The sequence below is a fragment of the Limulus polyphemus genome, unplaced genomic scaffold, assembly GCF_000517525.1.
Source record: "Limulus polyphemus unplaced genomic scaffold, Limulus_polyphemus-2.1.2 Scaffold1335, whole genome shotgun sequence".
Lineage (NCBI taxonomy): Eukaryota > Metazoa > Arthropoda > Merostomata > Xiphosura > Limulidae > Limulus > Limulus polyphemus.
The window spans coordinates 209,381-222,382 of record NW_013666945.1 but is presented as its reverse complement, the minus strand read 5'-3'; positions in this window follow the sequence as shown (position 1 = coordinate 222,382).

Here is a 13,002-nt window from a genome sequence, read left to right as displayed (position 1 = left end):
ATGACAAAACGTTGTACATTTGCTGTTATGTTAAACTTATATTAAAGTTTTTCTTCATTACCCATTCAAGCCGTCTCCAACCATTATTAGCCACAAAATGGGTTCCTCATCATCGAATATATATATATACCGTCCCAAATATTTGCTTTTAGCAGTCATTCTACTTCTGCAACAAAAGTTTCTTGGTTTTATATGTGTGTATGTAATATATGTAAAGTAAACATCCGAAAATGACGCTCTTTTTATGATACAAAATTGCTAGAAAATAACTTACAAAATTAACTTACAAACCTATACAATGCTAGATCTAATAATAGGGTTAACTTATTCTTGGAACAGTTTTCATTTACGTACTTAAGTACATTAAACTTCACATTACAAAATACGCAACAAAAAATAATCAACTTACAAACCTATACAATGCTAGATCTAGGTATAGGGTTAACTTATTATTGGAGCAGTTTTTATTTACGTACATTAAACTTTACCTTATAAAGTACCCACAAATATTTTTATATTGTAATATTATTAACTTTATTTAATGACCACAATACAGCATCTAGTAAAGTTACGCATTTTATGTAACTGAACATATATTACACGTCAACTCATTCTTAAAAGATACGTTTGGATTCACGATAAGAAACTTACGTTGATTTCAGTTATACTTCAAAACACACGCCACGCACATAAATGTCGTACAATCGGAGATAGCTGAATAAATAGATGTTCTTATAGTTGGCTTTCTATCTATATATATACATATGTTAGCACTGTTTATATGTGCTAGCTCTATGTTCGTTTATGTACAAAATATACATAGCTTTGAGAGTATCTGTGTTCTTGAAGTTTCCAGTTTAATATAACCAGTTACATCATTGTTTAGGAGTTGTCTAATTCACAGTTTTGGTGTTATTCAGCACATCTAAAAAAAAATTGTCTACATACTGATATCGTGAAAGGATAATTATGTTGATATAAGCAGTTATCTGATCTGTAAAGGTCCCCCAGTGGTGCAGCGGTATGTCTGCGGACATCCAACGCTAAAAACCGGATTTCGATACCCGTACAGCACAGATTGTGTAGATTTATGCTTAACTTCAAACAAACTTGGCCCGTAAGGATAAATTAGTAATTAGGTGTTGTGGTATTTTAAACCAATCTTTCGTAAATAATTTATAGTGTATAACCCACTTAACATTGGACTCGAGCGCTTACTCAAGTAACAGAACATTAGCAAAAGTAAGAATAGCTTGTGCCTGTGGAAAAATTATAAACCTCAGTCTTGTACTAATATAAATGTAAAATATTATAGATACTATGTACATCACAAAGAGATGATCAATATGTATCTCTGATCCAGCAGAAATGGGTAACTAAATACATGTCATTTAAAAGAGCTTTAGAAAGTATATTTCCTTGAGCAATTTTCATTAGAAAATCCCCACTTCATATATATATATATATATATATATATAAACAGTGTCACTTTGCATAAGAAGAAAGCAAAACCAGTTTTTTATTTATCCTACCTATACAAATTTCTACCGGACATTCTTCTTCACTGCTTCGAAATTAGAAACACTAAATCGTTTTATTTTTTGTCGATGTTTTACAAACAAATGGAAAGGAATTGATAAAATCCTTTATTATCTACGCCGGTAGTTTTATGTCACTATTCATGTTACGTTATGAAGTTAAATCCTCTTACCAAATATCATAAACTTCAAAGTATTTCACAGAACTTCATTAATATGTTTTATGCTTGATTTTTATATTCTGTTCTCTTTAGTATTTTCAATAAATTTAATGATGTTTCGAAGATTCGGTATTAATGCTCCTTTATTAACAAGGCTTTAGCGATTAAACACCGGTATGTGGGCTGTATAGTTTTAACTGTTTCGTCTTATGTAATATTTAATCTTTGGTATTATATTTGGCGCATATAGCCGCGTTGCTTTGCGCCAATAAACCCCAAACACCAGATATTATATTTATATTAACAGAACTTAACAATCAAAAAATGAGTATATATATATATATATATACATCCAGCTTTAACTGTTTCGTTTTAATTAGCGTTTAAGGACTTTAATTATTAAAAGTTTAGTTTGTTCCTCATTTCAGGACTTTTGAGAAATAATTATATTCGACAGACTACATACACACATGTTTAACAAGACTGAATAATCTACATTTATTCTGAAGCTAGTGTTACGTAGCTTTTATATGCACACTGATGTAGAGAAATATATGGATGTTTCTGTTTAAAAAAGATGTGAGAGGAACTTGGAGATGTGTCACTTAACCTTCAATGAAAGAGTCGGTTTGAAATAAATATATCAAATACATACATCTCAAACATTTAGATATACATAATATCATCTCAAATATTTGTACATACATCGTGTGATAGGAAATATATATAAATCATATAATCTCAAACATTTAGATATACATAATATAATCTAAAACATTTGTATACACATCATTTGATATCAAATATTAATATGTCCATCATATGAACTCAAATATATGTGTATATGTGTATAAAATTCGTAACGGTAGTTAATAATCAATCGCTGAATTAAAAGACATGTAAAATAACAGTATATGAAAATATATACTGGCGAAGCGTCGTTTATTTCTTTCAAGCTTGTACTATAGTTTTGGAGGCAGGCTATTTTGCTTTAAAATACCATACCTTTTTAACAATGTCAATATGTTAGTAAAGTTTTAGGGTTTAATCTATAAAACACCAAAGTTACACCACATAAAATTATTTTAGCAATGTCGACATGTTAGAAAAGTATTAAAGTCCAATTTATGAAACACCGTAGCTACACCTTACAAAATCACTTCTTAACAACGTCGACATGTTAGTAAAGGGTTAAAACCTACAACCAGTGGTGTAGTGGTGCCCGAGCGCACCGGAACGCCGTTTCTGCAGCTGAAGTTATAGATGGATCCATATACTTCAAACTCTTAAAAATATCTATATAAGAATATATGTAAGTTATTTTTTATACCCAAAGTTAATTGTCCTTCATAACCAAACTCTCAGAATAACAGAGACTACTCTGGCTGTAATCCCACGTGTCCAGTGGTGTAGCTCCCTCAGACCGTCCAGTACTCTCACACACAGATTGTCACTCTCTCTCTCTCTCTCAGGTATTGGCGTCAGGCACCGTGCGACCACTCCAGCTTAAGAGCAGGTGTCAGGGCTTTAAAATTGTGAAATGTTTTTTTTTTCACACATCACGTGGTTATTAAGACACACTAATACGTTATTAAAACACTTAATAAAATACATTTTACAATTATACCGTGTGTTTAAAACGTACACGTTTTCAAAAGGCTTATTATATACAGCGAAGGTTGCTTTTGTTTTCAAGTTTTTCGTGTTCGCATGACAGAAGGTGTGCAAAGCACTTTAAAAGTCAAAGTTGTTAATACTGTAGTGCAGTTAGAAATATTATAAATTAATAAGATATGCGTTTTTAAGACTTGTTTTAATATGAGTGATTTTTTTATATTTGGTACCCAGTTGTTGTTTTTCCCCTTACTGCTTAATTTACAAAGTTGAGTAGCACGTTTTCTCTTGCGTATTTAATTTAGAGCTAATGTTAGTAGTAAGTAATCTGATGGTGACGTCACACGTCTAACAGATTTTGGCAGGGCTCCGGCACTACACCACTGCCGCCTACAACATAGTTCGTACGTCGCATAAACTTATTTTTAACGATGTCGACATGTTAGAAAAGTATTAAAATCTAATCTCTGAAACACCGTATAAAACCTCTTTTTGACAATATCGACATATTAGACTAAATTCTTAATATCTAATCTATGACACACCGTACCTACATCGTATAAAACAAACAAAAAAAAACTTTTTTAGCAATTTTAAGTTAGTAAAATAATCAATTACGAGAATAATTTATACGGGGGGAGGCAGAAAATATTATCTCTTCACTTTTTAAACACTGGGGAAATATCCCCCTCACATTGCAGAAGTACTAAAAGTTTTTTCTCTCTATATTTCACTCGTATAATCCCCAGTGATTATAGCAACCAAGACATTGTTGTTGTTTTGTTTTTTTATTTTAGGAAAAATAACTCATACACCAGTCACCAGGTACAGAAACTGTTCTCTCTCGTTTAAAAATACAATTACGACACTATAACCAAGTAAGTACGGAATTCTGAAATTCGATCCTATTTCGTTGCTCCTTAGCTTGGTTTGGAACAACGACAATCGTGCTGCTTCGTTGTCCATTTTTCAGGTTTTGGATAACGCAAAATTAAGTAGTTCCCTACTGTGCCCACCTCAAGTATCGAAACCTGATTTTTAGCGTTATAAGCCCTCAGACTTGCCACCGAGGAGCCCGCTGTTTTGTAGTTTAAGTAATAAAGAAAACACTTCTTCATTGCTCATATATTAAAGATATTGTTTCATCAACTTATTCAATGGATAAATAGAACTCCGGTGGGTCAGCGGTAAGTTTACGGACTTTCAATGCTAAAATCCGGGGTGCGATTCCCCGCAGTGAACACGGCGGATAGCCGAATCTAAAACAAACAAAGTTATCTTTAAATTTACTCTAAAAACCACTCTAACTTCAATTATTGTTGCTCATTTGGGTTAATAAGTAATTTATTTATAAAATCTTATCCTTTAATGATTTGAAGTAATTTTTATACCAACGCGCGTTTGTAATAAGTCATTAATTACTTTCCTTTGACTTTTCCACTGAGAAAGACTGAAAATTAATGTTCTACTATAGTGTTAGTTATTTTTTTTTTAGGTTCTGCGTGTATATAGTTTATTTTAGTTTAAGGAGAGACGATTGTCTCCATTTCAAAGCAAACAGTCCATTAAAGAATATTAATTTTAAATGAAGCAATATTTAGTAAGTAATGTTTATGTATTTGGTATAGTTTTCAGCTTCCCGAGTGTTCGAAACCCCATCAATCAGTCTTAGGTTTTCACATGATTCTGATAACAGAACCGGTGGGCTTTTGAAGAAAGAAATATGAAGGGCATAAAAATGCCTACTTTTAGATATACAGTTTCGAGTAGTCGTTTGCATATATTTATAATTTTAATATATTTTTTTCTTTTATGTTACATATAGTTACACGGTTTCAAGGGTTCGCTTGACGCAGTAAAAGCATAAATATCTTGATAGCTACTATTACAATATTCATAATGCAATATAAATTACTTAGCACCCACATTTACATGTGGTAGTATGTATGCTGGAAACAAAATGTACTCTTCGAAGTAGGCCATTTTTTAAAATGAAAAATATATTTTAATTTATGACAGCACAAATGTTTATAAGTTATATAAAACAGTTCCGCACACCCTCTTCTCGATCTACAGAACAAAATATAAGAACTTTTTATGCAACATCGCATATCGCAATATAGGCTCGTAGTTAATTTTCTATCATCTCGTTCTATCTTGCGTTGCAGGCTTATAACACTAAAAGTAGGGTTTCGATACCCGTGATGAGCATAACACGGGTAACCCATTGTGTAGCTTTGCGCTTAACAACAAGCAAACCGTTGTGTATTATATCCACAGTTTTCTATTTCCCCTTGAAGTCGCCTTTATGTTGTTTTTTTTCCAGCACATTTCTGATGATTATGTTCACAGGTACGAAGTGTCAATGTAATAGATGAAATTCATTTTTTTACTTGTGCTTATTGTAACTTATGAAACCTGTATCTATGTAGATATCGTAAAAAGTTTATAAACAGGTTTACCACCTGATTCTCAAAAACATATTGTGTGTTTAGTCTCGTTACCATCACAAAATAGAACTGTAAACGGGGTCAGCTGAATATTAACCAATTGTATGTGATATAGGGTTAATACATTGAACTGCAGTAACATATTAACAAACAGAAAAGTTGGGTTTCTGTCTATCTATTATGTGTCTGCTGTACGTTTGTCTATGTATATTTATTATAGAAATAATCATTCATATATACACTGCCAATCAAAAATAAAGTTTCAGAAAACAAACAATAATATTACCGCCGTGGAAACTGGCACTTAAATATGGCTACTTCTTTACAACTCTAACCGCACGATAAAACAAAAAAAAGTTGTTGTTAAGCCTCATTCATTACTTTACTCATTCGTTATCCATGCCCGATTTTATTGTTTCATGTTCGTATAAACAGAGAATGGTAAAAACTATTTAAAACATACTTGACACACACAAAGCCATAGCAGATAATCTTGCAATTATTCGTTCTTTATGCACAAAATTTGTGTTTGTATAGAGCATTTTAAGTTTGAGACCTGCTACAAAACCTCGACCCCTTTTCTTTCTATTTGCTAGGCAATGTTCTCTATCACTGACTTGACTAGACTTGCTGAGACTTCAGTGACGTTGATCAATAATGTAAGCCTCACCTGAATGGGTAATCACTATGTAGAAATTCTACCCTGTGAATGCCTGATTACTAGAAATATGTGTGCAGTAAAAACCAGCGAGTGAAGTGGAAATATGTTTGTTAGAACAAGTAACAGAGGTTAAAGTTTACATGTAACGGCTGAGTTTGGGAATGAGGTAAGCACTATTTTAAAAGACAAAACATCTGGCTTTCAACCTTTTTAATCATTTTGCAGAAAAGAAATTTTTTTAAAAAATCCAGCTTACATTTTAATGAGAAACTCAAAGCTAAAGGAACGTGGGATGAAATATAGTAAACTATAATGTTCTCATTGTTAGAAATTTGGTTTGTTTTGGTAATCTAACGACTTCGTAGTGAGAAGAGATAAGACGTGAATTTGAAACTATCTGAATTACCTTGAATGGTAGCCAGATCTGTACAGATTGCACTTCTTAACCTCAACAAAATACTTCAAGTTTTCACTAGAACGGAGCTGCAATTCTTTGACCTTTGACACAGCTTATTTGTTGGAAATCGGTTTTATAAATCTACCTTTTCTTATTTCAAATCATTTCTGAATTGATCAATATATTTTTACACCAAACACTTCTCAAGTTAAAAAGTATTTGTTTGTTTTGGATTTCGCGCAACTCTACTCGAGAGCTATCTGTTCTAGCCTTCCCTAGTTTAACAGTGACAGACTAGAGGAAAGGCGCCACTCACCGCCAGTCTTGGTTGGGCAACACCTCACAAACGAATGGTGGGATTGACTGTCACACTATAACGGCCTCGCGGATAAAAGGGCGAACATGTTTGGGAACAGGATTCGAACTCACGATCCTCAGATTACGAGTCGAGTGTCCTAACCATCAGGCCATGCCAGAACAATATATATATACAATTTACAGTTTTGGTCCCTCTGTCAAGATTCTTCACAGAGGCAGCTGGACTCATAGTGAAATTTTGTGTTCAAAATAATGGGATACAAATTCATTGAGATGTTTAATAAGTTAATTAAAACAATTCTCCATCCATTTTCCAGAATTCCGGAGAAGCGATAGCTTCAATGGAAAGCTTTTCCAGTTAAGTTAAGCTCTGCCCACCAGGGAGCACTGAACTCCGAATTTTAGCGTTGTAAGGCGCTAGATTTTAACTCTGATCCACTGGGGGACAAGATGAGTGACAGTTTCGCTTTCAAACTTTGTTAGTGATTTCAATGATATCGAATTTTTTAAATCTACCGTAACATTACTGGTATTTTGAATTTATTCAAGAATTTACCAGAACAAAGCATGAAATATGTCCAACACTTAAACAACTAAATCAAAAGGCTGCATCTAACATTAGTAGTTGAATTACGATTGGAGAATGTTATAATAGAAATAACATGAGCTGAAAGACTTCTAAACGCTTTTATACTGCGTGTCCCCTTACAGAAAGATCGCTAGTGATTAATCTCGTATATTATATATATATTATATATACGCGTGTGTGTGTGTGTGTGTTAAGAAATACTTATACGTCATTTAAGCCAGGAATTGTAATGTTTATGATTATGTGATTTTGGAGTGAGGGTATTTTTTTTCTCCTTCATGCTATATTCACTTTTGACGTAAGCCTCGAAATATAAAACTCTAGTAGACAGCTCAACTAACGAGTGGTGAAAATAAACGATCAATTTAACCAATATTTTGACAATGTAGTGATCTATGATCTTACTTAACGTAAAGTGTACAAATAAATCAATTTTTTTTGTCTTCGAAACCATAAGTAAATAAATATATATGTTTGTGCGTGTTCGTGCGGGTGTGTGTATTAATTTTACCGAAATCTTTCTCAACTAAAACCATTATAACTCCGCTTGTAAAAAGCATCATTGTTAACGACAATGTATACACTCAGCTGCTTAAGCGCAGAAAGTGACAAACTACATGCTCGTCTTCCATTGCTAATGGTCGCTTGATATTACCCAGACTTGAAATTCTAGATTCTAAGGTAATTTATTATTTTTAATTTTTAAGAGATGAAAGTGGGTTGTTGAGAGGGGGACATGATAACGTAATTCCCACGAGTGTGTGAAGCCTTAAAACCAATAAAAAAAAAATATGCTTCTGCAAAAGATTTCTAAATCATCCAAAATTATCATCTACACGCTTTCCCTTGATATTCGAAGAGATGTCGAGATCAAGTAAATCATGTTGATAACGTTTCTCAAAACATGCTTCTGCAACCTCTAAATCATTTAAAGTTATCAGTTGATGTTTAAGATGTCAAAAACCGGCAGGATCAAGTAAAGCATGTTGATAACGTTTATCAAAACTGAAAAATTTTAGTCCAACTATTTTTTAAAGGATATTTATGATTTTGTATTAAATATCTGACAAATTATATTTCATATACTAAAAAGTCAGTGTTTGATTTACTCTTTCCTTCCATGGGTACCAATCACGTCTTGACCAGAAAAAAGAACAACAACAAAAACAAAATGTGTTTGGCATGTAAAAACCAATAACTTTCAACAACCGAAACTTATAAAAAAAAATAATAGTAACTTTTAACAACCTAAACCTTATAAAAAAATGTAAAAACCAATAATTTTCAACAAGCCAAATTATAAAGAATTTAAACACCAATAACTTTCAACGAACCAAATTACAAAAAATTTAAACACCAATAACTTTCAACGAACCAAATTACAAAAAATTTAAACACCAATAACTTTCAACGAACCAAATTACAAAAAATTTAAAAAACAATAAATTTTAACAACCCAAACTTATGAAAAAATGTAAAAACCAATAACTTTTAACAAGCCAAATTATAAAAAATGTAAAAAACAATAACTTTTAACAACCCAAACTTGTAAAAAAATGTAAAAACCAATGACTTGCAACGAGCCAAATTATAAAAAATGTAAACAACAATAACTTTTAACAAGCCAGATTATAAAAAAATGTAAAAACCAATCATTTTTAAGAAGCCAAACTTGTAAACATTAGGTTCAAGATAAAACTCACTGTATCATGCGCTACAGACTGACAATATATGATACTAAATCAAATGATAAGTTTTTTATTTTCATAAGTAATTATCAAGTAACATTCCATTGAAGCATAAGTTCGATGGCTGATTTGGCGAAATGTACTTTTATCAGTATGGTATTTCAAGAAACATTTTGGAGTTTGTGGTACAGTAAAAAGGCTTTTTAGTGTTACATCTTGTTTGATTTGGCGAAATGTACTTTTATCAGTATAAAAGCCTTTTTACTGTACCACAAACTCCAAAATGTTTCTTGAAATACCTAGTGTTACATCTTGTTACAGTTTTTCATCTCTACGGGGTGTCCGAAAAGTCTGGAACTACAGGCACTTTATCTAATTTTACAGAATGTGTTCCACGTGCTGTCCTTGTGATTCGAAACAAGTTTTGGTTAACAGCAGGATTAATCGACCTTCTTGTGCTTTGACAGCGCCATAATCAGTCACGTATATGAAATTAAGAAAAGCTGCAGATTACGTATGCTTCCAGACTTTTCAGACACCCTGTATAAGGAGTATTTAATTTAAAAATAAAACACCATTTAGGATATTGTAAACTGTGTGTTGTTTTAATTTTTCATTTAATGTATAAGCAATGTTGTTGATAAATAAACAATACCGAAAAAAAAAATCGACTTATTCTGTTCATGTTTTCAACAGCCACATTATATACTAAAGCGCAGATCCAATATCAAATATATCATGTTCCAACACATAATCAATATTACGATTTTACAAGTGTTATAGTGTTATAGTACTATAAAAAAAAACTGCAATACTACAAGTAAGTACTAGGTAACAGCAGTTACACGAAATACCGTGTTAGAGCACCAACGTTACATGTTATGTTACTATACTAATTTTGAACAGTGGCAACACTATATATGTTATATTGCAATAATCATTCTGAATACTGTGTTGGAGCATCAGCACTGCATGTCGTGTTATAATAATAATTCTGAATACTGAGTTATCATGGTAACACTGCATGTTATATTACACTAATAATTCTGAATAGTGTGTTACCGTGCCAATACTGCATGTTATACAACAATAATCATTCTGAATACTGTGTGTGTACCGTGCCAACACTGCATGTTATATTACACTAATAATTCTGAATAGTGTGTTACCGTGCCAACACTGCATGTTATATTACAATAATAATTCTGAATAGTGTTACAGCACCAACACTATATATTATGCTTCAGCACCCTCAGGAAATACATTGTTACGGCACCAACTCTCAATACCATGTAACATCAGCCACATTACAGTGTTACGTCGATTTCATAATAACGGAATACAAGCCACAGATTAAACACTGTGTTAGAACATCCATTGTAGATCATGTGGAACAGCAGTCGAAGTTTACTATACCATGTAATAACACCATTATAACTGACATAGAACGTAGTGTTATGGATCCCATACTAATTACTGTGTTATAACACACAAAATATGCTGTGCTACAATACTCATACTAAAAGCCAAGTTAAAACCGGGATAGTAAGAGTTAAAGAAACTGTTCTTTTTTATTTAGCATGAAACAAAATCTGGTAAAACGTTTTAGTTTTGTTACGTATATTTAGAACTGTGATTATTATCATGAAATACAAAATTCACTGATCTTATCATAATTGTCACAACGACGTCTTTAGACTCAAATACAAGAAGAATACGAGAAATATAATCAACTTATATTTGAAAGTCTTAAAAGTGGAGGAGGAAATTTAAATGAGGATTTTGTCAGTATTTTAAAATGAATTGTTGCTTTATAGTAATTGGGAAATGACTTACTCTATTATGATAGGCCTTGCACTTAACAACCTTTTGTTTACACGTCAGTATTATAACTAACCCACAGGTTTTAGGTTTCTACATAAGTTACATGTTCTGTATAAATTCACTGATCACGCTTTTAAGTCTTAGCATTTCAGTATTATCAGGTGAGTGTACATTTTCTCTAGTATAAGAAAATATCATACTAAATATATATTTTACTTTGGGTTGAGTATTCATATAATAAAAAACACTAATTATTTGAACTTACCGACTTTTGGGGCTCTAGCTTTAAACGCGGGTCCAACCGGACCTGCAAAGAGGTCACCTGAAATACGTATAAGAGATGGCCTTAATTACAGAAATTCAAAAGAGTGTAGGTTTCTGTGTGTGTGTGTGTGTGTGAACAACAGAAAAGTTGGTCTTTCTACCTTCCCACTCTTTCATTGAATGGAAGTTAACGGATGGACAAAACACTTTTTTATGACAGAAATATAACTTCAGTTATAAATTTTTTTCTTTAATTTAATTGTTTTTTCAATAGTCTTCTTTAATTTTTCAGTAGTCTTCTTTAAGAGTTTTTACTGGAACGTTAAGAGTAGCTTCAGTAACCATAAGATCCAGTAAAAACGTGTTTTATTAATAAATAGTTAACATATGAGTAACAGGTAAAAGATTTTGTAAAGTATAATTAATTTCAATAATAAGAGTGTTTTACCCACCTAGGTGTTTGTGATCTTTCTTCAAAAGACGACAACGAACGAGTTACAGAGAGGGGACTAAAAGCAGCTAACCCTAAATCCAACAAACACTTCCATTTAGTGCTTTCATAAAGTCCCTTTGAATTAATTCAATCTAGGGAATATTTTATAACTTATGTTTTTCAACAACTCATAGTTTCATATATATACTGTGTACGAAACATGTGAATGGTGTTTTCGGTCTTGTTGGAAAGTACGATACTGTAGTTACTTAGGCTATATGATGCGTCCCTAATTTTGCAGCCTGAGGTTTACGGGTTCGAAACCCCATCCCCAAACACGGTCGTCGTGTCAACCCGTGAGGGCGTTATAATGTGACAGTCAATTCGGCCCGGCATGGCCAAGTGGTTAGGGCTCTCGACTCGCAATCTGTGGGTCGCGGGTTCGAATCCCCCATCACACCAAACATGCTCGCCCTTTTAGCCATGGGGGCGTTATAATGTGACGGTCAATCCCACTATTCGTTGGTAAAAGAGTAGCCCTAGAGTTGGCGGTGGGTGGCTGCCTTCCCTCTAGTCTTACACTTCTAAATTAGGGACGGCTAGCGCAGTTAGCCCTCGTGTAGCTTTGCGCGAAATTCAAAACAAACAAACAGACCGTCAATTCCGCTATTTGTTGGTAAAAGAGCGCTCCAACCTTCAGGTCATGAGGAAATTAAGCAACCCAATAAAAGGACTCGCTTCCACTAGAGTTGATACTAGATTAAACTAGTAAAATAATTTATTTCGTTTTTTTAAAGCTGTAAATTAAACCAGTTTAATTAAATAAAACTTGTATTATATTTAAGTAATAGAAGTAACCTAGCAAAATAATTCTAACTTGTTGTAGCTAAAAATTATGTAAAATAACCCGTTCTTTATTGTAACTGATGTCTGATATAATTTATTTAAGTTTTAAATTTTGGTAGAGTTAGAATCTGAGTTAAAAAATTACTTTCATTATACCTTCGAACTCTGGCCTGGCGTGATCTGAGGGTTGCAGGTTCGGATCCCTATCACCGAACATGT